Source organism: Desmodus rotundus, chromosome 10, assembly GCF_022682495.2.
Source record: "Desmodus rotundus isolate HL8 chromosome 10, HLdesRot8A.1, whole genome shotgun sequence".
In the NCBI taxonomy this organism is placed as follows: domain Eukaryota; kingdom Metazoa; phylum Chordata; class Mammalia; order Chiroptera; family Phyllostomidae; genus Desmodus; species Desmodus rotundus.
The window spans coordinates 20,860,868-20,879,258 of record NC_071396.1 but is presented as its reverse complement, the minus strand read 5'-3'; the positions used below and the strand labels follow the sequence as shown (position 1 = coordinate 20,879,258).

The 18,391-nt window shown below is 50.5% G+C and overlaps 2 long non-coding RNA genes across 2 annotated transcripts; both read left to right on the top strand.

Moving 5' to 3' along the window:
- The first annotated feature begins 1,361 nt into the window (after positions 1-1,361).
- LOC128779440 (uncharacterized) lies at positions 1,362-7,590 on the top strand. Its single transcript, XR_008425372.1, has 3 exons — positions 1,362-1,518; positions 6,228-6,343; positions 6,673-7,590. It is a non-coding gene; the product is annotated as an uncharacterized lncRNA (long non-coding RNA).
- Positions 7,591-13,918: 6,328 nt separating this feature from the next.
- LOC128779341 (uncharacterized) lies at positions 13,919-17,947 on the top strand. The gene is made up of 3 exons (XR_008425246.1): positions 13,919-14,090; positions 14,875-14,991; positions 17,868-17,947. It is a non-coding gene; the product is annotated as an uncharacterized lncRNA (long non-coding RNA).
- The last annotated feature ends 444 nt before the right edge of the window (positions 17,948-18,391 follow it).

The following is an 18,391-nucleotide window of genomic DNA, read 5'->3' as shown; positions in this document are numbered from 1 at the left end:
TGGAGTCCTCTGCATTTTAGTGACGGTTGAGGGTGCTGAATGATTCAGACAAGGGAGGTAAAGGAGAGAAATCTCTCCAGAAAATGTTGAGAAGAGGCAGAGAGGGCGCTGCCCAAAGGGAGGAGGACACGGCCCAGACAGGAGAAAGCCGCCGGAGCTCACACCCCACCTTCTCAGCACCTTCCCTAGTCCATGCGGTATCTCCGGAGGGCCACCCCAGTCCCAGAGCCACCGGATGCTCCTGAGTTTTATCACAGAAGCAGCCCGGCTGAGTTCTGCCTCCCTTCACAGACCCAAGAGGCCCTGACGTCGAAAGTTCAGGGTCAGTTCCACAGCACATGGCTGTTGCTACCTTTCCTCTCTGTTCTTCATCCTGAAGGGTAGAGAAAGAGCCAACGGTGCAAACTGTGTAAAAGCCCCCAGTTCTAACCCTACAGGATAGGGCCCTAGTAGTAAATGCCGCCGTCCTCCGATCTCTGACATGCTGATTAATTTGGGGGTCCCCACTGGCCTTCTTGTCCTTGGCCACTCCTTACGATGGCCGCTGGCTCTGCGTCAGCGATGGCTCCTGCAGTCCAGTCCAGCTCTGTCTGCCTGGTGGCGGGAGACCCCCGGCTCGCATCTGCACAGACAGCCGACACGGACAGCTACCGAGCGTCTAGGGGGTCTGGGTTTTCGTCAATCTGGGTGTCAACGGTCAGGACACGTTCTGAAGCAGTCTGTCCAAAGTGTTTTAACTTAGTCTATTTAGCAATGTTTCCATGGAAAACAAATATCTACTGTTACTCCGTAAGTCTGCAGAAAGACATTTACTTTAAAAAGAGTCTTCTACAGGTTTGACCACGTGAGTTACAGGGACTTCTGATGGGAAGCTCTAAGTAAAAACTAGAAAAACCTCTGTTTCATGGTTTAACAAGTACTGAATTTTTCACTAAGCCAAGTCTTTTCTCCTGGAACAGGTAGTTATTTTTCCTCTTCCTCATGGTGCAAACATGATTCCAATCAGCGAATTTAATAGTAATTGTCCTCGAATCTCTTTACAGCCCAAACTCAACATTGCCTATTTCAAAAACGGAAGAACCCTGTTTGAATCGCTTGCGTTAGTTTTTTTGCTTTCTGACCACTAGATGGCACTATATACCCATTAGTTCACAGAGAAGGAAAACCAACACTGCTGAGTTGTTTGAAGAAATGCAGCCAAATTTATACCCTTAGAAGAAAAAGGGAAAATAATGGATGTGATTGGGAAGGTTTGGAAAATATTCAGGCAGCCAAAGAAAGCACTGTCAGTGACGGTTACACAGAAAAAAGAAGCTGATCTTTATAAAGCGACCGTAAACGTTTCTTCCAAACAGGGCTCCCAAAGAGGACTGTAGCTGCGGCTGCAGGTCCCACCCCAACGCCGTCCGGGCCTGGGCGGAGTTGGACCGAAACGTCTGAGCAGCGAGTGCCCCGCCCTCAGTGGCCATGGTCCAGGAACAGCCCTCTCCCGCTTCGTGCAGCAGCCCATTTACACAGGTGCGCTTCAGAAACGTCCCCTACAGGCTCTTATTGAGTGTGCACACTTCACACACTGGGTTCCGGGCTCGCACTGTGGGAGCGCGCACGCACACACACACACACTTAACTGTACACAATACACCTGCACACACAACAGAAAACACACGCCCACTCACTACACACCCGAAACAAGGGGTGGGGACACAGGGGACCCCCAGACGACAGCTGCCACGAGATGTCTGCTCGTCATCTTCTCCTACAGGCTGTGGAAAGGGCCATTAAAAGACTTTGACGTTAACTTTTCCTTATCACCAGACACGTAGCATAGGTAAAGACTGCCTGCGTGTTTTTATAGTTCTAAGACCGATTTCTCTTGTGCGTTGTGAAAACATACAGGAAATCCTTGCAGAAATCTCTCAGCCTGCTTTCATCACATCCCTGAGTTCACAACACTCTGGTGGATTTAACTACTGAACAGTACCCTGAATCGTCCCGGGCGTGTGTGGTCTCTTTCTCTCTACAGGTTGTAACGAGGCCGATTAAACTGGGTGCCCAAGGGTGTTTGAACTGGCGGCACCACTGTTTTAACGCGAACATGCCCTGTCGTTGTAAGTTCAACAGTGAATCAGCTTTTCTGACGACATCGTGTGTTCTGCAGAATTCACCACTATTAAAAATAAAGTACGGCAATACACTACTTTTCTAAAGGTGAAGATGAGTATCGGCTTGACAGTTGTGAATTGCATCTTGGGGTATCCCTCTCCTGGGATGGATGTAACAAAGTAAAGATCGATGTAAAGATCGGTGACCAAAGAGCCATGCTGTCCACACTCCTCCACACCATCCTCAACCCCTAGAAAGGAGATACTCACAAAGAAGGGATCCTGGCGGCTAAGCGTCCTCACTTTACAAACGGAGCCTAGAAGCTGTTTCTAAACAGCGGCCTGTCACACAGAGCAGGCTTCAGGGAGAAGCCGGCACTAATTTGTCTGCCTCCGGCGCTGACCTGAGTTGTCCCCGAACTGAACTAACTGCCTGCCCACACCGTGTTTCTGCCTGTTGAGCCCGCCCTTACAGAGGAGCTCCGGGAATTGTATTTCCACCAATAGGGCTGAGACTTTCCTTGTAGAGTCACAGTGGTGCGGGCTATACCGCCCCTTACTATTAGCATCTTCACTGACCAATCAGAGTGGCTCCATTCCAACCAATCAGAACACTGCCTTTTGGACCAATCAAACTGTGAGGATGTGGACTCTCGAGGATGGACCTATCAGAGATTAAAGGAAGGGACTTCTTGTGTAAGTCTGCTCCCCTGGAGTTTGGGAATGGGTTTGGGAATGCACTTTGGCTTTTGGCCCAAGATGTGGGACAGAAGATTGCACCCCCAGCTGGAGCTGACACTGCAGATTTCTTGCTGGCACGGAGCAGGCAGAGCGGACCGGCGCCTGTTTTGTCTGTGCTCGGAAGTGATTGTAGACAAGTCTTGTTTGTGTTTCCATCCATCATGGTCCTAGAAGGGCCTCGTCTGATGGAGTGGAGAGCGTGGGCCAGCTCCCGCAGTCAGATGCTGCTTTTCTCATTCTTACCACGTAAAGGGAGGTTAAAACTTTTCTCTAAACCATGCAGCGCCCCCGAGATCTGCCTCAGAACACACCCTAAAACCGTGCTGCCCCCTTTGGATTGTGAGACAGCTGTGTGGGCCATAACCCCTGACTGTCTGTGTGTCCCGCACACAGGGCCCTCCTCTCCCACAGCGCCAAGTGCAACGGGGCGCCCGTAGGTATCCTTCACCCCAGCCCCCCACAACTACTGTTGGCACCTGGGACAGTCACGCCATGACCTCTGCAGGTCCAGGCCATATCTTCTGGGGGTGGCTTGGTTTATCTCCTCTGCAGGCTTTCAATATGGTTACTCTGTAAGCCAACAGTGCCCTGCAGCTGATGTCCTCTGTCTCTGGTTGAGATAGTGACAGCGTCTTGTCCCCGGTCTGTCTTAAGCCATTCCCGGTGAGCAATGAGCATTCCTTGGGCAGATGGGACTGCTCTTCTATCCTCCCTGCTGGTGTTGGCGGGCAGAAGGCAGAGTTGGGTCAACACTGAACGAGGTGGCACTGTAGAGATGCACCCTGCCTGGTGCCCACAGGGTGCGACAAAAGCCACAGTTGGAAGATGCGGTGTTCCTGCAAACAACACGGAGACAGGGCAGTAAGAAGCCAGGGACACTTCTTGGCAAGTGGAATAGGGAAACTGAGACAGAGAGCTGACCGCAATGGCCAGGCAACGTAGAGCCAGGTGCAGGTGGTCACCAGGGCGGAAGGCCTGGCAGGGACAAAACTAGGAAAATAAGGACCTCGCCCTCAGGCTAACCTCCCCAGGAGGTGACATCTAGGCCTCAGTTGTATTTCAGCTCCAGGCCCAGAAAAGCAGCAAAGCTAGGTGGGCAAGTCCAGGATCAACTGCAGTGACTGAAGACCCCCTGACCAGTCAGTGGAGACCAGGACCCCCACAGGGAACACTTGGGGAACGGATGAGTATTCTGCTGAGACCCTCCCCTGAGACCTCCCCTAGGGTTCCCGCCTGCAAGAGGGAGAGAAAAACCTCCAGAAAAAGGGCCCAGCACTCACGTGTTCTCCCTCCGGGGAGCAGCCCCACCATTCCCCTTCCCTTCTCCCCCCACCCCCACTTCTTCCCCGACAGACACGTGGCCCCTAAACTCTAAGGCAATGGGCAGCAGCAGCTTGTCCCAGGCTAATGCCCCCCAAACTCACCCCCAAGGCCTCCTTTCCTCACACTTCCTGGGGAGCTAAGGCAGCCTAGCCTCATCTCTCCTGTTGCTTCTTCTACACTAAGCCCTTCCTTGTTTCACCGTCCCAGCTTTAATAAATAAATGCTCACAGTCACCTGGACTTGTTGTAAAGTCTGTCCTGCATGAAGTCAAGGACCTGGACTCTACAGCTGGGCCAGGCCCCCCTGTCCAGGAACAAACCCCACCCAAAATGCTTCTTCCCAGAGGCTCACTAGCTGCTGTTACTCAGGGAAGCCTGCGTAACAGTGAAGCCCACACCGTGGTTTGGGGCAGAGGCATCGAGTTTACATGTGTAATTAATTGCCTTTCCAAACCAGAAAATATTCCTTCACTGGTTCTTATTCACATTCAAAAAAATAAAAAATTCATAAGATGCATAAAAATCAAGTGAGTGGGCCTGTGCCTTACAAAAACATTAAGCTTCAGACTTATTTTACATAGAGAAATCCACTTTTTCTGTCCCGGCTAACCTTAAAGATGGTGGCCACTTGAGAGGGAAACACTGCAGCGTCCAGGGAGTCGGGGGTCAGAGAAGTTACTGCCAGGAGAAGTTCATTGGCGTGAAGACAGAATAGGTCTGAGGTGCTAAGACAATGAAGTGCTATAATCACACACAATGAAGCGTAAACAACGGCAAAGTAACATGAGGAACCTCCGTAAAACAACCTTACCTTGTGTCCCTGTGGTTTAAAACACGTAGGGGCTCCCTTCAGGTACAGAGTTTGGCAGTTCCCTAGCCTCCGCAGGGGCTCCTTCAGGACCAGGGACAGCGCGTGTTTTGACCTTGCCTCCCACTGCTGTCTGGCTCCCCAACACTGAGGCTTGGTGCTCCCTCAATCTGCAACGTGTTTTCGTGGCTTGGCTATCCTGCAGGCTCTGACCTCTACCTGGACCACCTGTCCTGCCTTTCCTCCCTCTGCTGCCTCTCTCTCCCTCTCTCCCCCCACCAACATTCATCTTGTCCTCCTGGTAAGCTCGTACCCACCCCTCGAGATCCACTTAATGATTCATTTTTCTGCAAAGCTCTCACTCTCTTCCTAAATCTGATCCACCACTGTAACTAGGATTTGCATGTCTGTGTTTTGGTAGACACCCAATCTGTGTTTGTTGAATGACTATAAAAAGGCACACAACTCCTTTAACTAGGAAGATTATCTAACTTTCATATTCCTGAATTTGAAATGATTATAACTGGTTATTTTATGAAGTACATTTATATGACGTGAGTACATTTTACATTGTATTTATATGAAGTACATTTTAAAGCCTTCCATCTGAAGTAACAAAATAAATCTCATTTAATGCTATGTTTTCAGCACTTACTTGAATTTTCCCCACAAAGTCTCTTAAAAGGTTTTCTTTGGTTGATTGAGGAGTTAGGGTCCCGAGACTTCTGTGACTTATTGAAATTCTCCACAAACATGGCTTTCTCAAAACCAACTAGGAAATTCTTTATTTTTTCCCCCCATTAATTGCCTAAATGGAGACTTGTGTGAGCTTGGAAAGTTTCCAGGCACATCAGCCGTCTGGCTCTACTGTGTCCATTTCCAGAATCTTATCCAGATTTAAGAGAATGCAAAATGGGATTACTCTCCAATAGTTTTCAATTGAGCTGAATAAAGAAAAATTACAGTCTCTCCTCGACCTTGCTGCCTCTGGGCCATTCATAACAGGCTGAGTTAGTGACAGCCCAAGGCTATTTGCAATCCGGTATCTCAGGGAAGAGGGCTGGGACAATGAGCGTAGCAATGCTTTCTCGCACAGGGAGACGGTTGGTATTGAGAAGCAAATGTCACTTCTAATGGAGGAGGGAAAAGGATGAGGATACACAGGTACAGATGCCCTATATATTGTTACTATATATTGTTACTACTATATATTGTACTATATATTGTTACTTACCTTTACGTGTGTGCTAGAAGCAGCCAGATCAGTAGCAGAATCCTGCACCCAAGTAACCAAGCAAAGGGATCGCTTCAGATGTGTGGCATTCACAAGCAGCCCGAGTACCTCACGCTTTGTCCGGATGAAGGTCAAGGTATGATTCCCTCTGTGGTATGTCCCTTTGGTATTTCCAGAGTGCTCTCATGTTTAAATGCCGTCCAGTCGTTGTTTCAGTCGGCCAAGCTGTGAACAGGACAAGGGCGGAGATTTGTCCTCTGGTCCCTCCGACAGCTAGCAGAGTGTTGGGCATGTGGTAAGTATTCAGTGATATCTGTAGAGTAAATTGGTATTTATGCAATGTCACGGTTTCTTCTCTCTCAATTACTGTTGTATCTCTAGCACCTAAAACAAAAGCAGAATGTTGGACACTATCAGGACTTATGTCCTTTTTTTAATTTTTAAAAATATGTTTCTTGATTTTAGAGAGAGAGGAAGGGAGAGAAAGAGAGAAACATCAATGTGAGAGAGAAATGCGCCCCAACTGGACATCAAATTGGCAACCTAGTCCTGTGCCCTGACCGGGAATCGAACCAGCGACCTTTCGGTGCAGGGGACCATGCTCCGACTGAGCCACGCTGGCAAGGGCAGGGTACGTTTCCTACACAAACAAGTACATACAGAGAAGGTCCTTTCCACCCCTGCCCTTTGCAACGAGGATATACTGCATGTCCCGCGCCCAGAACAGTGCCTGGAATTACATACGAGCTCATCACCTCGTGTGCTTGCCCTTCTCGTCAGCTGTGAAAAGCAGAACGAGGCAGGCAGGTGGGGCAACAGCGCTGCAGACCCTGGGAGACGACGTGGCCACCGTCGAGCGAATGGGTCATTTGTCACCTAACAGAACGTGCTCATTACACTCGGCGATGTTTGGTGGCTCTGACGACAGAACGGTGCAGCTCGAAAGACTCTGAGAGGTGGCCTGGGCACCCCTCCGGTTGCACGGAGGAGAACGGTGCCCGCTGAGAAGGACACGGCTGGCTGCGGGGCGAAGGGCTGCCCTTCAGCCCCTCTGTCCTGTGACCTGGGCCTTCCCCGTCACACCAGCTCGCTCCCACAGTAGTCCGTGTCCATGAGAAGGAAAACATGCGAGTTTTCACCTTAAATCTTACAGACAAGCCTCCTTTTAAGATCTTCCCTCTCCTAAAAATCAGAAGAAAAGGCCCTTCCTTCTAAATATTTTGCACGTGGTGTTTGGTGGGGGAAGGCCGGTGAAGAAGATCGCCATGTGACTGGCGTTAGGGAATGTTACAGTGCCCCAAGGGGTTAAACTTGCAGGGGTGCCCACCCAGCAGCCCGCGGCCCCCGTGTGGCCCAGGAGGGCTGTGAATGCGGCCCAACACAAAATCGTAAGTTCTCTTAAAACATCATGAGGCGTTTTGTGATTACGTGTCGCACTGTATTTAATGTGTGGCCCAAGACAGCTCTTCTTCCAGGGGGGCCCAGAGATGCCCAAAGGTTGGACACCCCTGGGGTAAAGAGTCGGCATGAACATGAAGGTGGAGTGTTTGCCGGTTACAGATCCCAAAAGCCTAATCCGACGGGGATTCTGACGGGGTTCTAGAACCGGCACTTATCTTTGGGGGTCTGAGGTGGGAGAATTGTTCATGAGAAGGAAGGGAGAAGGAAGGGAGGCAGTTCTCAAAGGACGGGCTCCCGGTGTGGAGGGCTGGCCCTGCAGGGGGAGACAGCCCGGCAGGAGCCCAGCGGTTCTAGAAGGCGGCTCCTGCAGAGAGATCTGGAGTCTGAGCTCCATCCAGCTCCGCCTCTTTAGCCGTTCCCCTTGGGCAACGTTTGCTACTTTCAAAGCTTTGGTTTCCTGTCCGGTAAAATGGGTGAGGTAATAATAAAAACAGTGCACGGGAAGTGTCCGTCACAGAGGCGGGCACTCAGTAAGGAGAATTGTGGGAAACTCTTAGTCGGAGAATAAGCCGATGCACAGAAATGTCTAGGGGAGGATCTGTTCAGTGTGCACAGCCACGCGCCGCTTCGCAGGAACGCCGTTGCCAGGGTGGTGACTGGTCCCCTGGAGATAAGAGGCCTTGGAAACTCTCACTTCTATATTTAGACCGCTGAGCCTGGGGAGGGACGCACAGCAGGTGACAGTTACTGATGCCACACTTCCCTCCTCTCTTTCCCTCCACAAAACTGCCATCTGTCTCTGTTAACTGTAGGATGAAGCTCAGTTCCTTGGTGTGACCGGCCGGGCTGCACTCTTTAACACCTGGGAGAGGGTCATGCATCGACCCCTGGTCTTCTGGGGTCCTTCACCTGGCAGCGACAAGAAGGTACCACTGTCTCCTGGAATCCCCTCCTGGCTGGAAAGCAGGGCTGTGTTTTAAGTGCAGTCCATTGTACTATAGTTGACATTTCTTTCTTAAAAGACCAGCCTTCCACCCACTGCCTGCTCCGAGTAAGCAGAGTATGTGTACCTCTAGAGGGGGTCAGAGGCCCCTCCCCAACTCGGGTGCCCCCGGAACATAGCAGAACTCTGCCCCTCCCTCCCGAGCTCGGGTCCCAGGCAGGAGCTTGAAAAGGGAAGTACCTGTGTGTCTGCGTTTCTGGCCCCAGCAAGGGGGCTGTGTGGCCCCTCAGCAGGAACCCCTCGTCCTGCAGGCTGCGTGTCCCATCTCAAGGCTGCAGACTAACCCTGCCCTCCTCTCTCCTGTGCTCTCTCTCTGTAAAGTCGCTAAACCTCATGGCCACTCCGATCAGACACCAGGTAGGAACTGACGTTTTCAACCGCCAAACCTGGGGATGGCCCATGGGTGTCGCTGTTGGGCCGGTTTTTGCTTGTTTCTCTAACCCCAGGTGTCCCGTGCTTCTGAAACGCCACCTGTCCTGGGGCCTTTGGGCCTCAGAGGCTGAAGAACAAACTTCCTTTCTCTCTGAGCTCTGCAGACTGTTTGCTCCCCGCAGGCTCTTCCCAGGAGGCTGCAGTGAGCTGTCCTTGCTTCCTCAGTTTAACACCAGCTTGGCCCCCACCTGTGTCCCCTGAACTCCTCCCGTGCACTCTGCTGTGGCCCGCCCCAGCCTCTGGGCTTTGCCAAGGCTGGTCTCTCTGCTCTGGTCCACAGCCAGCACTGGCCTAGGACACCCTGGCCCTGGCGTGTGACAAGACCAGGAGCTGGTGTCAGAGCCTGAGCTGACCGAATCCCTCTGCTCGCCATTCCCTTCAGCTCTTGCTCGTTCTTGGCAAGAGCTCCTGGTGAGGGCGCAGGGGTGTCGATTGACCTTCCAGCGCAGCTTCTCTGCTTATCCCAGGCTGCCTCTTTGGGGAGACCTGCCTGTACCCCCTCCTATGGGAGACCCCCAGCTCCTCCTCAGCCACCGCATCTCTCCCCCACCCTCCCCCACCCACCCGGGTGAAAACACGGAGCCAACTGTGGTGTAAGGCCTGTCTTCCCCATGTCGTTCACAAGCAGCTTTTGGTGTCCGGGGCTCGGTACATAATGGTGTTTAGGAAATTGGGCTGAGTGAGGAGATGAACCATGTTTCCATTATCCTTCTTCCTTTTGGGTAGTTAACACTTGGGGCGAGAATTGTTAGTTAGCATTTTCTGCAGCTGTGGAACTTGGACTCTCTGTCTTCTCAGTATTGTGAGTCTCAGCTAGGATGTCAGAAGCAGAATGGATTCGGTTCTTCAGATAAATGAGTCTTTTCACACACGTCACCCAGACCGGAAGTAGGTGAAACCGTGTTCACGTAAGAGGAAACACACACATATTCCCATCAACCGGAGTTGTAAATAAGGCCGTACGTGGTGCGTGACATGTTCAGATCTCAGTCCCCGTCGCTGATCCCGTCTGTCTGCCCGTCTCCACTCTGGAAGCTTCTTGGGCTGTGGGTTGTGCCTTCCCCCACGAAGTGACCCCTGGCTTGGAGCTGCAAGAGGAGGGAGGGGACACGGGGCTCATCCTCCCCTCCTGCTCCCAGGACACGCCTGCTCCTTAAGGAAGCAGAAGCCTGCGTTTCCTTCCATGATCCTGGCGCTCAGATCCTTGACGCCCAGCGTAGCCACAACTGGCCAGCAGCTGCCGTGCTGAGTGGCGCGTTTGTCTCCTCCTGTTTTGCTTCCTTTGTCATCACAGGCTTTCCTTCTGTCCAACAACTGACCCCTGGGGGCTCCAAGTTTGAGAACGGTCACATGACCATCACCTACAGAATCGATGACTCGCCACCAAAAACAAAGTGGGTGAGGGAAATAGAAAGCTCCCCAAGACAACAAATGTGTATGAGGGAGATGTAGTTAAATTTCCGAGCCTCTGCCTTTGCCGCAGGTCTGTTTGCGCATTTCTTCCCCCAGGTGTGCATATTCATCCCAGTGTTTGTGTGTGTGTGTGTGCTAATATTCTAAGTGCAGCTATAAACATACTTAAAGTGAACTTTCCCTGTCCCTAACGCGACTAACACCTGCCCATTTGAGGCTAAAATTAGGAGAAGAAACCTTGAATGCATAGCCCAGGGAGAGAGGCACCGCCTGGGTGGTGTTGGACACTGGGTCCCGGACTAAATCAAAACACAATTTTCTCTCTGCCATGGACACTGGCTTTCCTTTGGGACCCACCCTCCAGCCAGCAGGTCCCTGGACTGAAGGTGACGATGTGACCTGGCTGGCGCGGCCTCTGGATGGCTGGCAGAGAGGCTTTCATGAGCAATAATTACACGGAACTGACATTTACAAAGTGCTTTTAAAATGTATGAAGTTCTTCCATTCCCGTGATCTCTCTGGGTCCTTCGGAACAACACGTGCTTTAATTGTGTGACGATGAAGAAATGGAGACTCACGGATTGCAGGTGCTTTGCCCCAGGTCGCACACAGCGGGCAGGTGGCACATCAGGACCCCCTGCTGTTGTACATATTTTGAGCCCAGTTCTGGCATCTTCTCCCATGCCTCTGGCCTTCAGAAGCCTCAGTGAGCAGAGGAGGAGGACACGCTGTGTTTACGACAGATGATCAGCATGCAGCTGAGAGAAACGGGCTTCCCCAGTCTGCAAGGGCACCAGCGGGGACCTGTGACATCGCCCTTGTCCTAGCACCCAACCAGCTCTCTGGGGAAGGTCGGCACCCGTATTGGGCACGGCCACGTCCACAGAAGCACTCTCTGGGGGGCCTTCCTTTTCCTCCAACGTTTAAGGTAATGAAATGTGACAAACAGCTTCTTCCAACCGTCACGTGCCTCCAGGTCCAAGATGAGTTTAATGGTTTGGGTATGGATGGAGGTAGCGGCACTGGAGACTTAATTACATTGAGAGAAATTAGACTCTCCTCTATAGAAGATATTCCACTGTTATAATTTCCTGCAGAGCTCAGTATTTGCAGCTGAAATCCTCTTAGAATTAAAAGGACAGATCCTGAGATGTCCATTAACCGCGTCGGTAGGAGGTCATCACTTCACCGGAGCTATAATGCGAGCTGAAAAACGCTAGGATTTTCAACATGGAAAAAATTGGCACAAAAATCTACTGAAAATGTCAGCGACCCACAGAACTTGCTCGTGAAGGTTTCCGTGAAAAGGAAACGTAATTATAATTGACACCTGGAAATCGCTCACCCCTGTGCTTGCCAAGCTGCACTGATGTGTGCCTGAGTGTGTAAAAGCTGCACATTTAGTGACACGCTCACAGACAACGGATTAAGGCAAAACCTGTCTCCCTCTGTGTTCAGATGGCTTGGACCTAAGTCCTGGGAAGATTTCAAAACTAGTGTTAGGCGGAGGCTTGACCATTAACCCCCTCCCCCAAAAGGGCACTAGAGGCAAAAACCAAACCCCATCAGCCGCTGGGGTTCAGGACTTGGGGTCGAGCTCACAGGGCCTGGGGGGAGCAGGGGTTGAACTAAGAAACAAAACCAGACATGGAGGGAAATGGAAAGAATGTGAAATGGGAGAAACGAGCCCCCAAACCATGACCTCGGCAGTCACTGAGGGCAGGGGCTGCCCACTTCCGTCAGAAGCAGCCCGGGCTCCTGAGAAGATAGGCGGGCCACTGACCAGGGCCACCTGGGGAACCGGGGTCGCCAGCCAAAGCCGTGGAGGCTTGCCTTCACACATGGGCCTGTAACCCCGTCACTTTCCTAGTGGGGGCAGTGTGATCTGTGATAAAGGGGGGAAGCCAGAGCTGGGACCCCAGGTTCCCCTGTACCTTTCCGCCAAGGGTCCCCGTGGAGTGCCGGGCTGCTGTTACAAGAGGGAGCAGGCATCTCTGTCCTGACCCGGAAGGATATTCCTGAAAGACGGTCCCATATCTGACATGTTTGGAGGTTGCCTATGTTTAATGGTTTCACAACAGTCTCGTGTTATTCAGCTTCTTAAACCAAACACCTAGGCGGAGCTCCCCAAACCGAGAAGAAAACACCAGGAGTAAATGGCTTTGAGCGTTCCACTTGACCACACAATGCTCCTGCTGGATTCTACAGAAGTGGGGGCGGGTACCACCTGACGCGCTGAAAGCCCACAACATAACCTATCACCAAGATCCCATCCCTTTGCTCCCTCTGTTTTCGGCCACTTCATGGTGCCTAATTCCGAGCTGTGTACACATAAAGTGCTCCATAAATGCTGGTATTTACGGAGGGCTAAAGACACCAGAACAACAGACTGGAGCTCCGTTTGCTCTCACACCTTCACCCGAGACTGTCCCTGGATTCAGAGAACGTGGTTATCTTCTGGGACAGATAGTCTGGGTGGATATGTAATTTCCACCCCCTCTCTTGCTTTCTAAGAGAAAAGAGAACTCCATTTTATTTGGGGTATCAAAATGCAGAAATAAAAATACCTATTTCCCCAGTTCTCCTTCCACTAGGTGTGGCCATGGGGTACATTTAGGTCACTGAGATCCAGGCAGATTTACCTGGAGAGTGCTTTCTTTCCTGAATATTGTCCGATTTGGAGAAAGCGCTTTGACCCTTGACTTTCACGTCACGTTCTGCGTGGAGTTTGAACGTGATGCTCGGAGGTGAAGCATGTATCTCACAGTTAGGAGGACAAGTGCCAGGTGTAAAAGGAGCAGAGTGGATGCTGGAAGGAAGCTGGGTCCTTGAGGGCAACCTGGAGGTGCAGGAGCCTGCACTTCTGCTTCCAGACTTCTGACGGGGAACACTTGAACTTGAGTCAGGTTTTCTGTTAATCACAGCCAAATGCATTCCTAATTCATGCATTCTGCCTGGATCAGTTGCCTGTTTGGCTTCAAATACAAGCACATTCCTGGCAAATGAAGTTAACCAGAAGTGAAAAGCCTTCTATAGGTCTAGTGAATTATTCAGGAGGTGAAATCAGGTACGGGGAGGCTGGTTTGCATGGCCAGTATTTTTTAGTTCTTTCTAAGGCTTTGAGAATTGGTCATGAAAGCTCAAAAGGAGTGGTAACCCCAACAAAAGGGAACACACCCAGAACACACGCCCGTCTCGCTGGGCAGGGGAAGCCACACAGAAGAGAAGGAGGCTCCAAAGTGACAGGCTTAGGGTGACAGTCACATCTCCAGAGGGTCACAGAAAGTGTCTGGGTATTTAGAATGGACTGCTGTGTAGTTTCCCAGGGTTCAGGAATTTTTAGCAAACGCCTAGGTTTGTCAGGTTCAATCTGCTCACCACACGTGAACATCTGCAGGATTCGGACGGAATGAAGGCCGTTGGTAAAGAAGGTGGGTGTGTTTTTTAGACTTGCTCTCAGCTGCCAGTTGCAGACAACGGGAAAGGTGCTGAACACAGGAAGCCTGAGTTCCCTCCAATGAACAAGAAGGCAGCGGGAGCTGGCTCAGGGAGGAGCCGGGGCTCTGAGCTTCAGGGACCAAGGACCCTTCCATCCCGCTCCGGCTCCTTAGCTGTCCTCAGGAGGCTGCTGCAGGTGCAGCCATCACATCAGCATCCCCATAGCAGGCAAGAGGGTAGGGATCACGGAAAAGGGGCCCAGAGTGATGTCTGCAGCTCTTTTAAGAGCTTTAATTTCGAAAAAGTTCCCCCAACAATTTCTATTTCCATCTTCTTGGCCAGTGGGTCCCATGCGCAGCAACCTTGGAGAATGGAAACGATAGTCCTCCTGCAGGGGGCGCTGTTGCCCGAGTAAACCAGGGTTCCCTGAGAAAGCAGGCAGGTGGGGCAGGCTGGGCGCCTCAGTCTGTTCTCAGCCCGCTTTAGGGCCCCCAGCACCTCTGGGCCTGGTTCTCCGTGAGGTCCTCCCTACCCCTCACCCTCCCTCTGCCTTTCCTGCCCGTCTGTGTCTGGGTGGGCGTGGGCAAGAACTCCTGCCTGGGGCTTCCCAGCCTGGCCGCCCACTGCCCGCAGGCGCAGCGTCAGCCCCGGTACTGACGGGCGTGAGCATTGGCGGGCTGTGCCCAGACCGGTTTGGGTTTGTTTCAAAATGCAGTTCTCCCCAAAACTCAGTCAGCTTCCAGTCGTTTTGCATAAGTAATCATTAATTAGTTTTGCATAAGTAATCACAGCAAAGGGCCTTGTCTAGCCATATTTTTAAAATTTGGTTAGTTTAGTAGATTTAATTTAATATACTTTTCATAGCTTTAATTCGATGGAAAGGTTCCTATTCATACATTTTTATAAAATAACCAAATCTATAATTTGGTTATTTTAATAGATATCGACCGAATCAGATTTCCTATTTATTTTTCTTTCAGCCTTGTAAGGCCTGTCTTTCAAGCGTTGGTGCTGCCCAAGGAAATAGAATGACCAGCACTTCTGAACCCACGTGAATCTGACTCTGCCTGCCGCGTGGTTTAAATGACCGTCCAGAGGTAAGTAGGGAGGCTGGCAGGGGGATGGCAGAGGAAAAAAAAGCCCTGAGCAGGCCCGTAAAATGACTGCAGTTCAGTGAGAGTATCGCAGACTGCGAACCTGTCAGCCAGTTTTCTTCAGGGCACCGGGAGGAATGCAGCACTCTCGAGAGAAACTCTTTATGGCAGGCAGAATGATGTCTCACCCCACCCCACCCCGAAAAGCTGGCCACTTTCTAATACCCAGAACCTGTGAAATTACGTGGCCGGGGGAAGCAAGGCTGCAGATGGAACTAAGTTCGCTCATCAGCCGCCGTTGGCAGGAAGAGTGCATCTCGTGTTACCCTGGTGGGCCCAGCGCAGTCACGGGGTGCTTCGATGGGGAAGAGGAAGGCAGGGGGGACAGAAACAGAGATAAGACATCATGAGAAGGACTTGACTGGCCACGACTGGCTGTAAAGATGGGAGGTGCCCGTGAGCCAAGGCATGCAGGCAGCTTCTGGAAGCTGGAGAAGGCAAAAGATTCCCCCAGGGCCTTCCTGAAGGCGCTGCCTACACCTAGGTTTTAGCTCAGGAAAACTCATTTTGACTCGTAAGAGAATAAATTTGTGTTGCTTTAAGCCACTGAGTCTGCGGTAATTTGTTACAGCAGCAGGCACTAATGGGTCTAACCTTAGCTATATGGGTCTTTTTAATGATAATACTGATAACTTTCATTATAGAGTAGAGTTCACTCACTAATAACAAATTGTCACATACAGGTATTAAACTGTGGGTCTTGTGTAGGTTTTATGGCCAATATTACACTGTTGAGAATGGGCACGACCAGGAAGCAATAAATCATCCACTTTTGGAAATAATGCACCAATGAAGTTCATTTCCTTCTGAGTTCGCTACACATTATACTTGTATCCCACAAAGGCATAAGATAAAATAAGACATAGAAATCCAATGTAAGCATTTTTGGACAAGGCATGATAAGGTAAAGATCATATTTAAGGTGTTTAGGAAACAAAAACTATGGTGGATGGCATGGAAACAGAATTACTTGGGTAATTTTTTTCAAGAAAGGAAGAAAAATTGCAGACATGCCTCGGTTCAAGCGGGAAAGGACTTTAACTAGGAGAAAGAGTGCGGCCCCGGCCAGGGTGGCTCAGTCGGTTGGGCATTGCTCTGCAAACCAGAAGGCTGTGGGTTTGATTCCCAGTCAGGGCACACGCCTAGGTAGCCAGTTCGGTCCTCAGTCAGGGTGCGTGCGAGAGGCAACCGATCGCTCTCCCACTCTTTCTCCCTCTCTCTAAAATCAATAAGCAGCATGTCCTCGGGGGAGGATTAAAAAATAAAAATAAAAATAGAGAGGCAGTGAAGCAAGTCCCTTCGACTGAAAAGTACTCTTGTCCATTGCTGGCTCCGTGTTGAAAACCAGGTCCTCGTTGCCTAGAAGGCAGCCAGGGGCTCTGCGTATTTCCCGCCCACGGGGCCGAATGAATGAGAACAAGGCGACTGAGTGAGCGAGTGGAAGCAAGTTTCCAATGAGGCCGAGAGATGACTCTGAGCACAAAAGGAACGTTTCCTGTGCTACGTTTCCTCACCTTCCGTGCAAAAAGATGAGACCCCTGTTACCATCCAGTCAGTTTCTTACTCATCTGAAATGTGAAAATGCTTAGATTTTAACGAGAGGCAATAAAATATGGCAGGGACAGAAGATAATTATTCTTTTTGCAGTTAATTATTTTCAATCTAACTGAATTTTAAAGAAACTTACTGGGATTTGACAAATTCATTTTCCACCCAAAATCTTACTTCATTTTACCCCAACACTATAAAAAACATCAGTGTGATTTTTAATATTCACTGCAGTAGCTTGAGAGTTGTCTCTCAATGGCAAAAATTAAAATCAAGTTTCAATACAATGCCTTTCTGACGTATTTAGAAGCAAAGCGCAATGCATAATTTTGTTTATTCAAACCAAGTTTGTGGCAAGTCATGTACAAAGGAATGAAAACAGAACTGGAATGAAGATGATGAAGATGAAGAGGGAAGTAAATACATGACCAAGGCAGAGAATCTGACACACAGGTGTACTCCGGCTTCCTCAATGGGGAGAATGGCCAGATTTTTAAGGTAGAAACTAACCTCTAGGACATTTTTAGATAAATTATTAAATTAAAAGATTGTGCCGCTTTAGGAAAAGAAATGGACTCCCTGGACTTCGATGGAGATCCACTAAACAAGTTCTCACCTAACTGGGCTGCAGGTGTGTCACGGCCGTCAGGTGGCCCAATCTCAATACGCCATTTGACAGGAAGTCTTGCGTGCTCCCTGTGGGTAGGACGTGGATAGAAGGTGGAAGGATAGCCAGGTCACCTCGATACCCCTTGAGTTGAAGACCCACTTTGTTTAATAGCTTCTTGTCAACCTGTAAGAAATCCAGCAAAGCTTCTCTAACCTCGTTCCTTGGTCCTGCGCCCTTCACACTTGTATTTTTGATTGAAGATGAAGCAAAGTCAGTGCATTTTCGTAGGTATCAGTGTTTGAATGGCTCTCTCCTGTGGTAAGTACTGTATTCAAAAGTTAACATCATTGTAACAAAGAGATTGAAGCCTAGAAAAAAACATTCAATAGAAGTAGAGATACAGTTGTGTATTTAATATAGAGAATCACAGGTACAAATACAAAAAGGAGATCTGACTTTGCAGCAATGTATTTAAAAAGAGATCTGGTACTTGTTGACCACGATGTTACAATGAGTCAGTTTATAAAGTGCTCAACCCCCCTCCCCGCAAATGCAATGCTATTTTGGTCTGAGTCCAGGGACAGACAGCAGATCAGCATCCCGCGTCCATAGTCCTAACTGTGATGGTATCTTTCCCATTTTAATCCCTGTACTTTCACAGGACCATTTGCTCATTGTCATGTGCTCAGAGAAGGAGTATGCAGAGATCCAGTGAAGAACAGTCCAAGGTTGCTGAGCCCCCAGAGAGAAAACCAAAGGCAGGTGCGTCCATTGCTCTGAAAGGCTTGGAGAGCTGTTGCGCAGCAGAAGGAAGAGACTTGTTCCGTTTAGACAGCTAAGCAGAGTGAGCCTCAGTCTCATTGCACAGCGGAATCTGCCAACAGTCAGGGCTGAGGACAGTGGAGCCGGTGCGGGCGGTGGCCGGATCGGATGGGCACCGCTGTGCCGGGGGGCAGGTGGGAGCAGACGAGTGATCTCTCAGACCCCCACGAAGGCACTCAGCTGCTCTCCCTGCCTGCCCCACCCCCACCACACGAAGGACTCTGCGTCTGAGGGGTCTCCAGATGAGAGGACAGGTGAGCTTTCGCCAGGCCAGCATTCCACAACAGCTACCCCAGGGCACGTGTGCCCCGTCCTGTGCCGGCTGCCTCCTGTGGCCTCCGGGGGTGAGGACGGGGAGAATCC